The sequence below is a fragment of the Nomia melanderi genome, chromosome 4 (genome assembly GCF_051020985.1).
Source record: "Nomia melanderi isolate GNS246 chromosome 4, iyNomMela1, whole genome shotgun sequence".
Classification (NCBI taxonomy): Eukaryota; Metazoa; Arthropoda; class Insecta; order Hymenoptera; family Halictidae; genus Nomia; species Nomia melanderi.
Window position 1 is genome coordinate 2,831,279 of NC_135002.1, and position 13,625 is coordinate 2,844,903.

The 13,625-nt window shown below is 42.8% G+C and overlaps 1 protein-coding gene across 4 annotated transcripts in view; it reads left to right on the forward strand.

The window, feature by feature from the left end:
• The first annotated feature begins 1,740 nt into the window (after nt 1-1,740).
• Nucleotides 1,741-13,625, forward strand: part of LOC116434962 (uncharacterized) — a 209,383-nt gene continuing 197,498 nt past the window's right edge. For all 4 annotated transcript variants that reach the window (XR_004236671.2, XR_012998309.1, XM_031993941.2 and 1 more), the window contains exon 1: nt 1,741-2,088. The gene's annotated coding sequence lies outside the window, so the exon portion shown is untranslated. The remainder of the gene's footprint in view (nt 2,089-13,625) is intronic.

Here is a 13,625-nt window from a genome sequence, read left to right on the forward strand (position 1 = left end):
TTTGACCCTCAATTTTTCACTCAGCCGTCCTTCACTCGACTCCACTCGACTCGTCTCCGGGGGGTGGCTCGTTCAAAGGACACACGCATCTAGTCAACAACCCCTAGAGACACGACCACCCAACGCTGGAAAGCCAAGGCCACCTGACACCTGACTCTTTTCGCTCGCCGAGGTCGCCTGCGCTGGGGAGCTGGGCTCCGTTCTGTCGCGATGATTGTTGCTCGATGACTTAATTGTCGCGTGGAGTATGGAATGATGTGGTTTGAATTAGAGTATTTGATTTTTGATTTGAACTAGGTAGAATAGAACTAGTTTTTTAAGTACTTCATGAAATAGATTTTTGTAAATGAAATTCTGTTATAGGATATTTAATAATAATTAAAGGTTACTCGTAGAAACTTATTCCTGCAATATTGAATTCATTAATATTTACATTTATATAGTAAATTATAATTAGTAATCAATGTATTCAGAAGGTTATTAATATTTAACCTAATTTAATATAACAAGAGAATTCAAGTTTAGAGTTTTAATCATTTTTGGTAGTCAACTAGGTAGGTAGAACAAGGTAAATGTTACTGGGGTAATTTGCTCGACGATTTGATAAATTAGTGTTTAAATTATAGAATGATCTACTTTGAATTTCAATATTCCATTTTTGATCTGAACTAGGTAGAAAGGTAAATATTATTGAGGTAATTTGGTGGTTGATTTGGTGAATTATTGTTTAAATTATATAACGATCTACTTTGAATTTCAGTATTCAATTTTCGATCTGAACAAAGTAAATCTTGTCACTGAGATAACTTCACTAACGATTCAATCAACTATCGCTTAAAACATACAACGATCTTTAAATTCAATTCCTCCCACTTACCTACACCGTACATCATTTCAAACGTTCCCAAAATTCGTCCAATTAAAAAGCCAACGACCCTCCATTCAAGGTTAACCCAACAGAATCTTACACCATCCCTCAGCGTCAAACATTCGAGTCCAAATCTCGCCCTTCGAACAAACAAGCGCGATCCCGCTCTCCAAACACTGTCCACCGGTCGGCAGGCGAGAAATCCGTCCCCCGTAATCCAGAGGCCACCCCCGCGCGAAAGAAAACACAATACCCATAATTCCATTGAACCAACCCCCATCGAGGCCCTGTCAACCGTCCTCTCATCTCTAGTGGCGTCCCATCGAAAGGGCTCACCTATCCCACCTGGTCCGAAGTCGCCCGTAGAGGGTGTCCCTCCAGCACCCTCGAACTTCGAATTTGGCAGGCATGTTGACAGCGCGTGTAGCATCGAGGGGTGAGTATCCAGGGGGGGGGGATAGGTAGTCGGATGCTGGCTCGCGCGGACTGCGCGCACTAATCAATATGGAGGGGAGTCTATTCGAAGCTCGGTAGGGGCTCGTTTCAAGCACCGAGGGGCGGCGGAGGGAGGCATATCTGGTGGCCGATGCTTTCGCCAGCAAACCTCACCGTGTCAGCCTCCGCTCGTCGAACCCCGAACAAAGCGGGGCGCCGCGCAAAGGGAAGAACCGCGCGGCTGATCTAAGAGCCATTCAGTTTGTTCGTTTCGATCGTCCGACGGCAGAGGAGATTATTTTTTTCGAAGCCGTCGCTGGAAGACCGAGGAGCCGGCGGTGGGGTTGGAACGAAGGGGTTGCCGGCGAGGCGGCGGGGTGCCCGAGGGTCCGCGCAGCCCTCGCGAGAGCGTCGCCCGCCTCAGTTGGTATCGCGACGTGCTGGCGTCCGTACCGCGCACTCTCCGCCCCGCGGCTCGAACTGGGTCAACCCCTGTGCCGAGGGCTGCTCGCCCCCGCGAGAGACACTGCGAGGCCAGTTGCGAGGCGCGCGCGCGACCATACACACCACGGCCCGACCACCGGACACCCGGGAGAAACGTGCTACGCGTCGCCGTCGCCGCCGCCGCCGCCGTGCCACCGAACCGTCGCGGAAACGATCCCGGTCGTTGGTGACGTCGCCGCTCGACGATCGACGAGTTCGACGCGGATGCCGGCGAGCGGAGGGTCCAGCCGCTGAGGACGTGGAGGCTTCCCTGTCCACGAGGAGCGCGTTCCTCGCGAATGGTAGACGAGATTTTTGCGTCCGCAGTTAGTTTTTCACGATTTGAGGTTTCGAGGCTTCGAGTTGGGATTTTAAGGGTGGTTTCGCGATCGGAAAGGCACTCGGATCACGGGTCGGACGACTCGGGAGGTTCGCTGACGGGATCTAGGGTGCTCGGAAGCTGAACGATCCCTTTGTCCGCGCGCCGATGGGTTCCTCGCGAGAGGCGGACGAGTTTTTCACGGATTATTGGGAATAGTTTCGAGTGATCCTCGTCGAAACCGACAGTGACTTTTCATTCGGGATTTAGGAGGGTCGTCGAGGAGGACGCTCGAGGACCGGTGATCGGTTCAGGAGAGTTCGGCAGTCGGAAAGTTTTTCTCCTGCGAGTGCGTCGAGTTGAAAGCTTGCCGCTTTCGGTGGTTTCAGTGACAGCTTTGACGAGGGTGGACAACCCTTGTCCGGGGGACGGAGGGGCTGTCGAACTTCTATTAGCACTTGGAACTTTTCTGTTCGGTAGCGGACGTTTTTAAGTGACTTCTCGGGTCGATTGCGATTATGAAGGTGGATGATTAATGAGTATTTCAAATCTTACATGTTATACGAAGACTACCTTTCGACATTGTTTCAAGGATTCTGATGATTACACAGTGGAAAGTGTCCTCGACCCTTAGCACTCCAGATGGTTTTGTAATCAGCAACGCGACTAATTTTCATGGTATCTGTGAAAATGAAGAATATAATATCCCTTCGTTTATATTTCTTCACAATCTGGATGTGTGGGGAATCTAATAATAGGTAGTTAATTAAAATATTTGATATAACTGGTGCAGTATTGGAGCCTACAAAGTTCGAAAGGTTAAAGTACATCGAATCAACTACCCGTCTTCAAGCTTCTACCTTTCGTCCCGTAATTCCAAATCCAACTGCTCTAATTCAACGTACCCTAACGTCTTCAGAGAAGTGTCAGAGTGCATTCGATATGCACGCTCCGAGCATCCCACTGAAGGTCAACCATTCTCAGGATTTATTCCCAAAAATATACCACCCACAATTCAGATGTGTGGGAAATCTAATAATAGGTAGTTCATTAAAATATTTGATATAACTGGTGCAGTATTGGAGCCTACAGAGTTCAAAGGGTTAAAGTACATCGAATCAACTATCCGTCTTCAAGCTTTTACCTTTCGTCCCGTGATAATCAACGAATCATTTCGTAATTCCAAATGCAATTACTCTAACTCTAATTCAACATGCCCTAACGTCTTCAGAGAAGTGTCAGAGTGCACTCGATATGCACGCTCCGAGCATCCCACTGAAGGTCAACCATTCCCGGGATTTATTCCCGAAAATATACCACCCCCAATTTGTCTTCGCGTGAATGGATGCTTCCGGTCGGAAGGGGACTCAGTGGGAGCTAGTTATCTCCGGTCGTCCAGCGGACAGTTAGCCTATCCTTGACTACCAAAGGAGGTCTGACCTTCGGGCCCGAGGTTCTTTTTCCCCGAGTTGACTTTCCGGCGTCGGGGAGCCACTCTTTTGAACTGGCGTTCATCGAGGCGTGCACCGGCCCGGCCCGCGAGCTGAATTTTCCCTCGCGGATCCGACTCGGACCCTCCTTTTCACGGCTTGATGGGAGGAGAGGCTTCTCGGGAACATTTATTCAGATTTTTATTTGAGCGGAACACACGGCAGTTTGTTCAATCCAATTCACTCGAGTAAATCACGTTTATCGGCCGCCGTTCAGTCTCCCGCGTTAATTCGCGATGAATATTCTCGAGCATAAATTTGATTTTCTGAATTTCAACACGTGGGAAATTCAATTGTCCTTTTTAACCGGTTAACTCTGTTCGACGAGTGTACGCGTCGTCTTAACACTAGGTTTGCATTTATTGTACTGTTTATTCTATTGTTCCTGGGGATGTTGATATTCGTTCGTTTAGATTTTGGAAATTGTAGATGTAGAAGTAGACAATCAGGATTCATGTTCGTGTAATTGGATCGACGAAAACCGATTGAAATATCTACCAAATAATGCTTATAAAATACAATCTGCGTCGAATTGACGCGTAAACCTAGTGTTAAAACTCTTAATAGTGCTAACTTTTTCAACGATGGATGGTTTATTCTTTCAGACAAACATGTAATTCTTCGTTTCGCTTTAGTTTTTCGTTAGGATTCTTTGAAATGTACCAAACCTTCAACAGACGAAGCTAAATTATACATCAGTTGCTGAAATAATAGAAAGAAAGGGAAGTACGTGCCGATTACTTGATATTCGACTAATTAAAGCACTGGTTCGCGACTTAGTCTTCCAAATACAAAAATTTCATTCTGCTGAAATGTCGACCTTCCGCAAAGGGTTAACAATTATTTATTATTCAATCTAATCGAAACCGGTAAAAATTGAATCTAATACAGAGAGTTTTCCAAGCACTCCTTATTTATTTAGTACTTAAATTATATCGATTCATCCAGCGTTAACTATCGAAACACGATACAACCTCTGAGTTCCAGTAGAAAAATTTATGAATCTACTTATCTATCAATACACCAACAGCAAAGAGACAAAGTGAATCATGACAATACACAACTCGATATATTCGAAGCTTCACATCGCACACTTCGAATCTCCCCTCGAATTTCCTTGGGATCTCTCGGAATTCACTTTGCGAACACGATGAAAAAGCGCGGGGGAGCTGTCAGGCCGGTGCCATCTGTCATGGTCAAGATTTACGGCGAGATTCGGGGATAGGTTTCTCTGTCGTTACTCTGAAAAGAATGTAGAGCCACCGCCGGAACTTTGTCCGCGCTCCCTTTCCACCTCGCTCGGATGTTTCGTGCTGCAAAGACAGTCGTTTGATTAATAGCCAGCCGTTCCTCGCTACCGGTTTTCCCTTTTTCCTATCTTTTTTTTCTTTCTCCCTCTTTCTTTCTTTCTCCACGAGGCAAGATTCTCTCGCGGTATTAAAAGCGAACTCCGCGAGTCCTGCGGTGACTCGCAGAGACGTACGACGAAAGGCATAATCTCTCTGATGGAGCTCCGTTCGCCGGGAAACTACTTTCAATCGACGGGAGAATGGGCCCGGCTGCATTTTCAGATTGCCTGATTCTTGCCGCGGACTCGGCGAACGGGGCTGGTACCTTTTTCTTGCACCTGGGACACGGTTCTTTCGGAAATACACTTTTCGACGGGGCTGCCGCAGCTCGGATGTCTAGCGGAAAGTTGCGATCCGCGGCTCGCATTTGCTTGAAACGGGATCTAAAGAAAGTGCTGTTTGCTCGTCGACGGACCGGCGGGAGCGGCGCGAGGGGAGTTTTAGGTATAGCGGAATTCGCGCTGGAATATTTAAGCTTGAATCTAAGCGATGGAGCACTTGAATTTGATGCCTGTGATTCGCTTGTTTGCGCGGCGAGTGGAATTGAATGGCGAATTCTGGAGATCTATGAGTAGGAAAAGTGAGTTTTTCGATCCTTTCATTTTTCGGTTTCTTGGTGTTTTAGTGTTGCAGTTTTTGTGTTTCTTGAATTCAGTTTCTAATTTCATAATTTCCTAATTTCCTAATTTCCCAATTTCCTAATTTCTCAATCTTTCAATTTCTCACTCTCTCAAATTCCTAATTTCTCAATCTTTCAATTCCTCACTCTCTCAATTTCTCTCTCTCTCAAATTCTCAAATTCCTAGTTTCTCAATTTTTCAATTTATCACTCTCTCAATTTCTCACTTTCCCAAATTCCCAAATTCTCAAATTCTCAATTCCCCAAATTCTCAATTTCCCAAATTCCTAATTTCTCACTCTCTTAATTTCTCACTCTCTCAAATTCCTAAATTCTTAATTACTCAATCTTTCAAATTCTCAATCTCTCAATCTCTCAATTTCTCACTCTCTCAATTTCTCACTTTCTCAATTTCCCAAATTCCCAATCTTTTAATCTCTCAATCTCTCACTCTCTCAATTTCCCGATTTCTCAACTTTCTGAGCCCAAGTCTCCAAACTCTAAATTTTCCACTCATCCTAAGTCAAACTGAATATTTCCCATTCGACTTTTCAACGAGTCTACAGCCCTAAATCTTCACATTTCCATCTCTACCTATTTAAAATTTTACACTCCAGTTTCTTAATTCTACTCAGACGGACTGTCTCTCCGACTTGGAATACTTAAAAATTCTCATCTCAACACGCGGAATTACCGCGACCGAACTGCTCGCAGCTCGCCGACACACTCCATCCCTTTCATCGAACCCCCGGTTTCTGAAAAATCATCAGAAAAAAAGGAAAAAGATAAAAGCGTCCCCCAGGAGGCCCGAAGTCATCGAAGCCGTGGCAGCCCAGAAACCCTAGCTCTTCAAGTTCCTCGTCGGAACCTGCAGAAGTAGCCCTTCAAGTTCCTCATTAAAATTTCCGTGGCACGGAGGAACGTCCCTCATTCCCATTCATCGAAACCTTCAGCTCATCCAAGACTCGTCAGCCCTTCCTCGCAAATAGACCTCGGAGATTCAAACGTATCAGCCGACTCGATTACAAATTACTCCCGGTAACCATCAATTATTACCAATCCACAATTAATATTACAACGATCGCGCCGAATCCTAATAAACTAATCACCTCTTGCATCAGTCATTACTACTCGAAAACTCAAACTCAAATAAAATCCTCACTCCATTGAACCCCAATTAACTAAAACCAAGCAACTAGAATAATTTATTTCTAAAACCAAAAACGAAACATCCCTCAATCCTCCAGTTTCAATGACCGAAAATCAAAAATCATCAATCGCAAAATTCCAAATCGTTTCAACTCGCCAAGAGCTCCTATTAACCCTTTGCACTCGAGAATATTTTTCTCAACAAATAATCATTTTCTGATGAAATATCAATATGTTTTACGACGAACATAAAAGAATACCTTGTATCAATTAAGCGACAGAACTATTTTATTTCGATGTTGAATTCTAAATTTCATCATTTCGCTCAGTCAAATTAAATGGCGATTGAAAGCCGCTCGAGTGCAAAGGGTTAACCCTTTCCACAAATGCCTCCATTCGCAAGATCAAACTTTCATATATACCAAGTCATCAATTTACATAATCACTCGAACATCAACAGATCACTACACAATTTCCTCTTCCCTTATCCAAGCATCCGTTACACAAACCACCTGCTGAAGCTCTCATTTCAAAGAATCTCCGCAAATCATGCATCGATCACCTAAAACACATTTCAATCAACCCTCACCGAATTCTCCCCCATTCTCAAACTAACCCCCAATCCTCGGAAATCCGAGCCCACGCAGCCCAGCCCGCAATGACGCCATTTAAAGAACCTTGGTAACCCGAGGGTCCGAGCGTATCCGAGCGTTCGTTCGTCGGAGCGCGGCCGAAATAATCGTCTCCGCGGTTGTGTCCTTCGACACTCGTCGAACCGGGTCAAGTGTGCTCGTGTCCCGGCGATGACCTTCACGGCCACACACCAGGATTGCGGAATTCTTTCCGCACTGCGCACACCGCCGCCCACCGCGCCTCGCCTCGCCTCGCCTCGCCTCGCGCCGCAGCTAGACGACAGTCGACTCGCGCGTTTCTCTTGACCTTTCCACCCGCGGACCCGCTGGCCCTCGGCCCCTCGTTGCTTTTTCACCCCGTTCGGCCGTGTCCGCCCCACCAGCCGAGCCCCGGCTGGCACGGAACAACTCGAGCTATCGACTGGCAACTTCCTGGACGCGGGGGCAACTTTCCCGTGCCGATTCCGCCGCCCCCGGCCCCCGCTCGACCCAATTTCTTCCGCTTTTTTCCGCCCTTTTTCCACCCTCGCCGAGCATTTCCTGATATTACCGCGCGCCGCTTTCTTCGCCGAGCGAATTTTTTCGACGTACAGCTGCGCTTTATGGAGTTACCCGAACGCCACTCGGCGCGGAGGTGACGGCGCTAGGGTGATCTCGAGTTTTAGTGCTTCTTGGGGTGGACCGGCGACGTGGACGCGCGGAGTTTCCGTTTTGGAAATGGACACATGCTGCGGGATGGTTTTCTCATGGGGGATTGATCTTCTGAATGGGAAGCTTTGTGAGATTTTAACCCTTTACACTCGAGAGGCGATTCCCAGTCGCCAGATGATTTAGTCCAGCAAAATTATAAATTTTCGGATTTACCATTAACCTTCGTATACTGCATCAGTATGTGAGCTATTACAAGAAAATAGTTTTGTTACCTAATTTATGTATGATTTATTGTTAGATTCATTTCAAAGAATCTTGTTTATATCGAATTAGGAAGTATAGAATATTTCAAGTGGAAAACTTTCGAGTGCAAAGGGTTAATTAATTCTTTGAGGACGAAGGTTCTTTGAAATGTGTAACACCTTTAGGTCAAGCTAAGTATATCGGTTAACCTTTAGTACTCCACATAGTTTTGTGATATGTCAGCTATCAATCTTGATAGTAGTCCTACTGAAAATTAACAATGTTATAACATTTCTTAGTCCTTTGATTCCCTTCTCAGTACGAACTTTGTATATTTCGAAGATTTAATAATCTTAAGGTAGTTTTCTTCAAATTCATTGAAATATTTAATACTAGAAGTGGTGCAATATTGGAGCCTACAGAGTTCAAAAAGGGTTAATTAATAGAGAAAAGGGAACTACATGCTGAGATCTTGCTGTTTGATTAATTAAATCATTTGCTAGCGAGTTAGTCTTTCAAGTATGAGCATCTCATCCAAAATGACATTCGTTCGGAAAGGGTTAAACGAAGGAGAGATGGGTTGTATTGTTTTTTTGTAGATAGTAGAAAATATTTCAGTTGTTTCAGACGATGGAGAAGAATATTGTTTTAGAAAGTATTGATATGACAAACTGCTCTGTGATTGAATTTTGTAATTGTCTTTGATTCGAGAACTCGGTACCTTAGATAAAAATAACAGTACTAATATTATTAATGCGGATAAAGATTTATTTGTCGAGATTCATCTCCCGCCAATTACATTTCCGAGGAGTTTTTCATTTCGTCGCTTTGTCGTTACATTATTTAGCGGTACAATTTCAATTGCAACATGAATATTCATTGGAATCGCACCGTTTCGCTTCGCCGCCCGGGTTTCCGCAATTTTGCCACCCGGACTGCCAGCGATTCTGGGGAACAAAGTCGACATTGTAGCAGAAAATCGGCGCGACGCGAATATAATATGGTGATAACCATCATTAAAGCTTTTAATAGCGTTCGCCGTGCGAGAGCACTCCTGTGAATGGGGTATTTACTCGTTTCCACGGTGCCGGGAGGGTGTGCCGTACACACCGGGGCTCGCAAAAAGGCCACTCGCGACAAATTACACCGGCAACAACGCGAAAATATATGAAATTAATCTCTGTTTACGCGTGAAACGAGCGGGGCCGTTTCGCGACACCAGATCGACGCGAAAATTCGGGATTCCGCCGTTTCAAATTCGCGCCCGAACATTCCGCCGCGATTATTCGAGTATTCCGTCGAATTCGAACGGACAATTCACGTTCCAGTCGATATTTCAGTTTGAATATCATCCTTAACCCTTTGCACTCCAACGGTGCCGTCTCAGTCACTCGATTGGTGCTTCAAAATTGTACAATTTCGTATTTAACATTGAGTAATCTGTCGATACGTGAAATGTGGAAATGAAATACCGTTGTTCCCCTTATTTTGTGAATAGATTTCTCGTTAACTAACATCTATATCTCATAAAAATAAATATTTCTAGTGACAAATTTTTGGAACTGAAGCTATTCCCATTGCCATTTATATTTTGAGCGATATTGTTTACCAAAGTACCGTTATTTCTTGGTAAGAGCATATATATTATACATAATCATTTACATGACGAGTATACTCGTCCTTAGCAGTGAATGAGATAAATTTACATTCGAACTTGAAGTCGGCTCGAAGTTAGATTCGAGCGTCGTTTCCATTTAAATTCAATTTTAATCTCCAAAGTATCACGTTGAATTTCCAACTGTCACTTACTTTATAATTTCACCCCCTTCGTTGACACTTCCAACAGTCTCGACAAATATTTTTCGATAGAGATATTAATGTTTAATATTAGTAACCCGAGGAAACAAACAATACCAAAGACAACGGTCTTCTCTAAGCGAACTCGTGCCTCGCTGTAAACTTAGATATTCAAGCATCCAACGTAGGAGACATAAGGACGCGAGCGGTTGTCTCGTCTGGCAAACAAGAAAACAATTGCGCGAACGTACCGCTGCCACGACATCTGTCTGCAAATTGTAAATATTTACGGAATACCGTAATATAACGGTGCCCGTCTTGTCGGGGCAGTTTTAAGTCCTCCCTTCGCTGTGTCCTGGATCAGGGGTTCGCAAACTCTGGCTCTCAAATTGATTCTCGATACGTCGCATTTGAAACTTTTATATTTGGAATACTCTTTCGATGATAAATAATTTCCAACAATAATATTATTCTTATAAAACTGAAAACATTTGCATTGCATTTATTTACCGAAATCGACTGCAACTTGGTGAGAATCATCTACAAAAAGCTAGGTTGCAGTCGATTTAAATAAATATTCGGTAAATGTAATATAAATGTTTTCAGTATTATAAGAATAATATTTTTGTTGGAAATTATTTATCATCGAAATGGTATTCAAATATACGCGTTCCAAATAATTATTTATAACCTTTCGAATATTATTCACAGAGACAAAGTACTATTGTCGCGTGAAAGGTGACTTACCGTTAAGGGATAAATAGATTTCGGTAAATAAATATTCAGTAAACGCAATTTTCAGTATTATAAGAATAATATTTTTGTTGGAAATTATTTATCATCGAAATGGTATTCAAATATACGAGTTCCAAATAATTACTTATAACCTTTCAAATATTATTCGCCGAAACAAAGTACTGTACCATTTTACTATCGACAATTCGGCAGAAATGCAACAAAATTATCCATTCTACTTCAAGTAGAAATTTCATTTGAAGATAATACAATGATAACAGCAAAATAGTTGTTTGCTTTGATCCGTGGGTAACGAATAACATCGATTGTTGTTAAGTTAGCCTAGAAATCTTCGCGAGTCTCACTCGTCATTGTACAGCATGGGGTTAAGGGTTAAATAGATGTTCGATAGTTTAGCAGGCACTGTGTCGTCACGTGACCCTGTTTGCACAGGCTCCGACACGTTGCCCCGTCGGTTGACGTCGGACGATTCAGACGGCGCGGGCGGCGTCTGGCTGCCGTCCGTTTCCCGCGACGATACCCGGGGGCCACTTGACAGTCGTTGATCAAAAGAGAACGGGAAACGGTGTTCTTTGTGCGATCAACTCCTTCGAGGGTCGTCCCGACGTTTGTCTTTGACAATAATCACCGCGTGGATGCCGACCGGCCCGTTCTTCAACGCGATTCCGTCTGTTTCGCTGGCAACCTTCCTCCTCGCTTGAATCGTTACCTTTCCGACGCTCGATCGCCCGCCATTTTGGACCTTTGTTTCGCGCTTTCCGAGCGAACAGGCTTGCGATAGACAGATGGAAATGTTTAGCAATTTTAGATGGTTGGAAAGAAAGTTTGTAAACTTGGAGTAAATTGCATGAAATTTTGATTAATAAAAAATTATAAAAAATGATAAATGTATTTCGAGTTGAAAGAAATTGGAAGCTAATTAGGAAAGTGCATCGGAATGTTAAAGTTTGTTGCATTTGGGAAAATATATTGTATGTTTCTTATATGTTGTTATATAATATATATACTACATAATTGATTTTCTCATCTCTGATCAATATGGCTACTTTGTCATTAATAATTTACTGGAAAAAGAAACAAATTCTAAGCATATGTTACTATGTTTCCTTTTAAGTATAATATTTGATTACAGAGGAATAATATTTACTTTGAATTCGAATTAATTAAGTAATATATATATATATATTTCTCAACTCTGATCGATATGGCTACTTTGCCATTAATAATTTACTGGAAAAAGAAAAAAATTCTAAGCATATGTTACAATGTTTCCTTTTAAGTATAATATTTGATTACAGAGGAATAATATTTACTTTGAATTCGAATTAATTAAGTAATATATATATATATATTTCTCAACTCTGATCGATATGGCTACTTTGCCATTAATAATTTACTGGAAAAAGAAAAAAATTCTAAGCATATGTTACAATGTTTCCTTTTAAGTATAGTTGATAACAGAGGAATAATATTTTGAGTTCGAATTAACTAAGTAATATATATATTTCTCAACTCTGATCGATACGGCTACTTTGTCATTAATAATTTACTGGAAAAAGAAAAAAATTCTAAGCACACGTTACTACATTTCCTTTCAAGTATAGTTGATTACAGAGGAAAAATTACTTCGAATTCGAAAAAACTAAGTAACACATACATTTATAGAATCACGCTGAAAAATCTTCACGAGTCTCACTCGTAGGACAAGGGGTTAATTACTCAGTAGTTCCAGCGTTAGCGCGAGATAAGAATGAAACGAAGTGACATCCGTTATGCACACTGGAGAAAATAAAATCTCCCGAACTCGGCCGGCCATTGTGCGGAACGTGTTCCGTGGGGATTGCAGGGACGTGCAAAAAAAGGGAGATGAAAGGGGTGCGGCGGGTAGGGATGATTGGTCCATAAAAAGGAAAATCCGAGAAGGAATAGCTGCCGGTATGAAAAGAAGGTTCAACGAGATTCGTCGCGAGCTGCCGTCCGACGGCGTGCTCCGTCGGTCGTCCTTCTCGCGCGCGTAAATGGCCGACCCTCGAGGAAACTGCAATCGGCCCGCGCGTCCTTGTTTACGATACTTCGCGCGGTCGAGGACGAGCGACGACCTTTCAACTGTCTTTCGCCGGAAACGAGCTCTCCCGCGACGATAGGTTACCGGGCAAATGGCGGCGTCCATCTTGTCGCCCGTGTTATTCTGCTCCTTGCTTTTTCAACGTCCCGCTCTGAGTTTCTCGTTTCACTTTTTGTAATTTTCTTTTTCCATTGTTGACGTTAGGTTTATGGAACTCGTCAATTTGACGGATACTAGATTTCTGACAAATTATTTAATAACGGTTTAAGTTGATTCTGACTTGTGCAATTATGCGAATACACATTGCAATGTTCTGAAGCTACAATTTTCGCGATTTATATAGACGATCGCGTAGTTTCCTAAGAACAATAGAACAAACTGTAGAATAAACATGCGTGAATCTAATGGTAACATTCCATTAGCAATCGATTCGATGTAATAGAATTGTATAATTTAATATACAACATTAACCCTCTGCACTATTCAATACGATCAAATTGTAATATTAAACGATGAGAATTGACTGAGCACCTGTGCATCCGATAATTAATTCACAATTGTTTAAAACCATTGTAGTACTATTTTCCCTCCAAAGTATGCATCGAAGTGAATCGTTCGAGTTGTTCATTTGAAAAAAGGAATTAATACTAAAATTAATTAATTTAGCGCCGTTCGAGCAGTTTGCATTAAAATCAGAGGAGTATTATTTTATTTAAAAACCGCCAGCCTCATTCGTAAATTATTTCAACCGTAGGCTCCAACGAACACA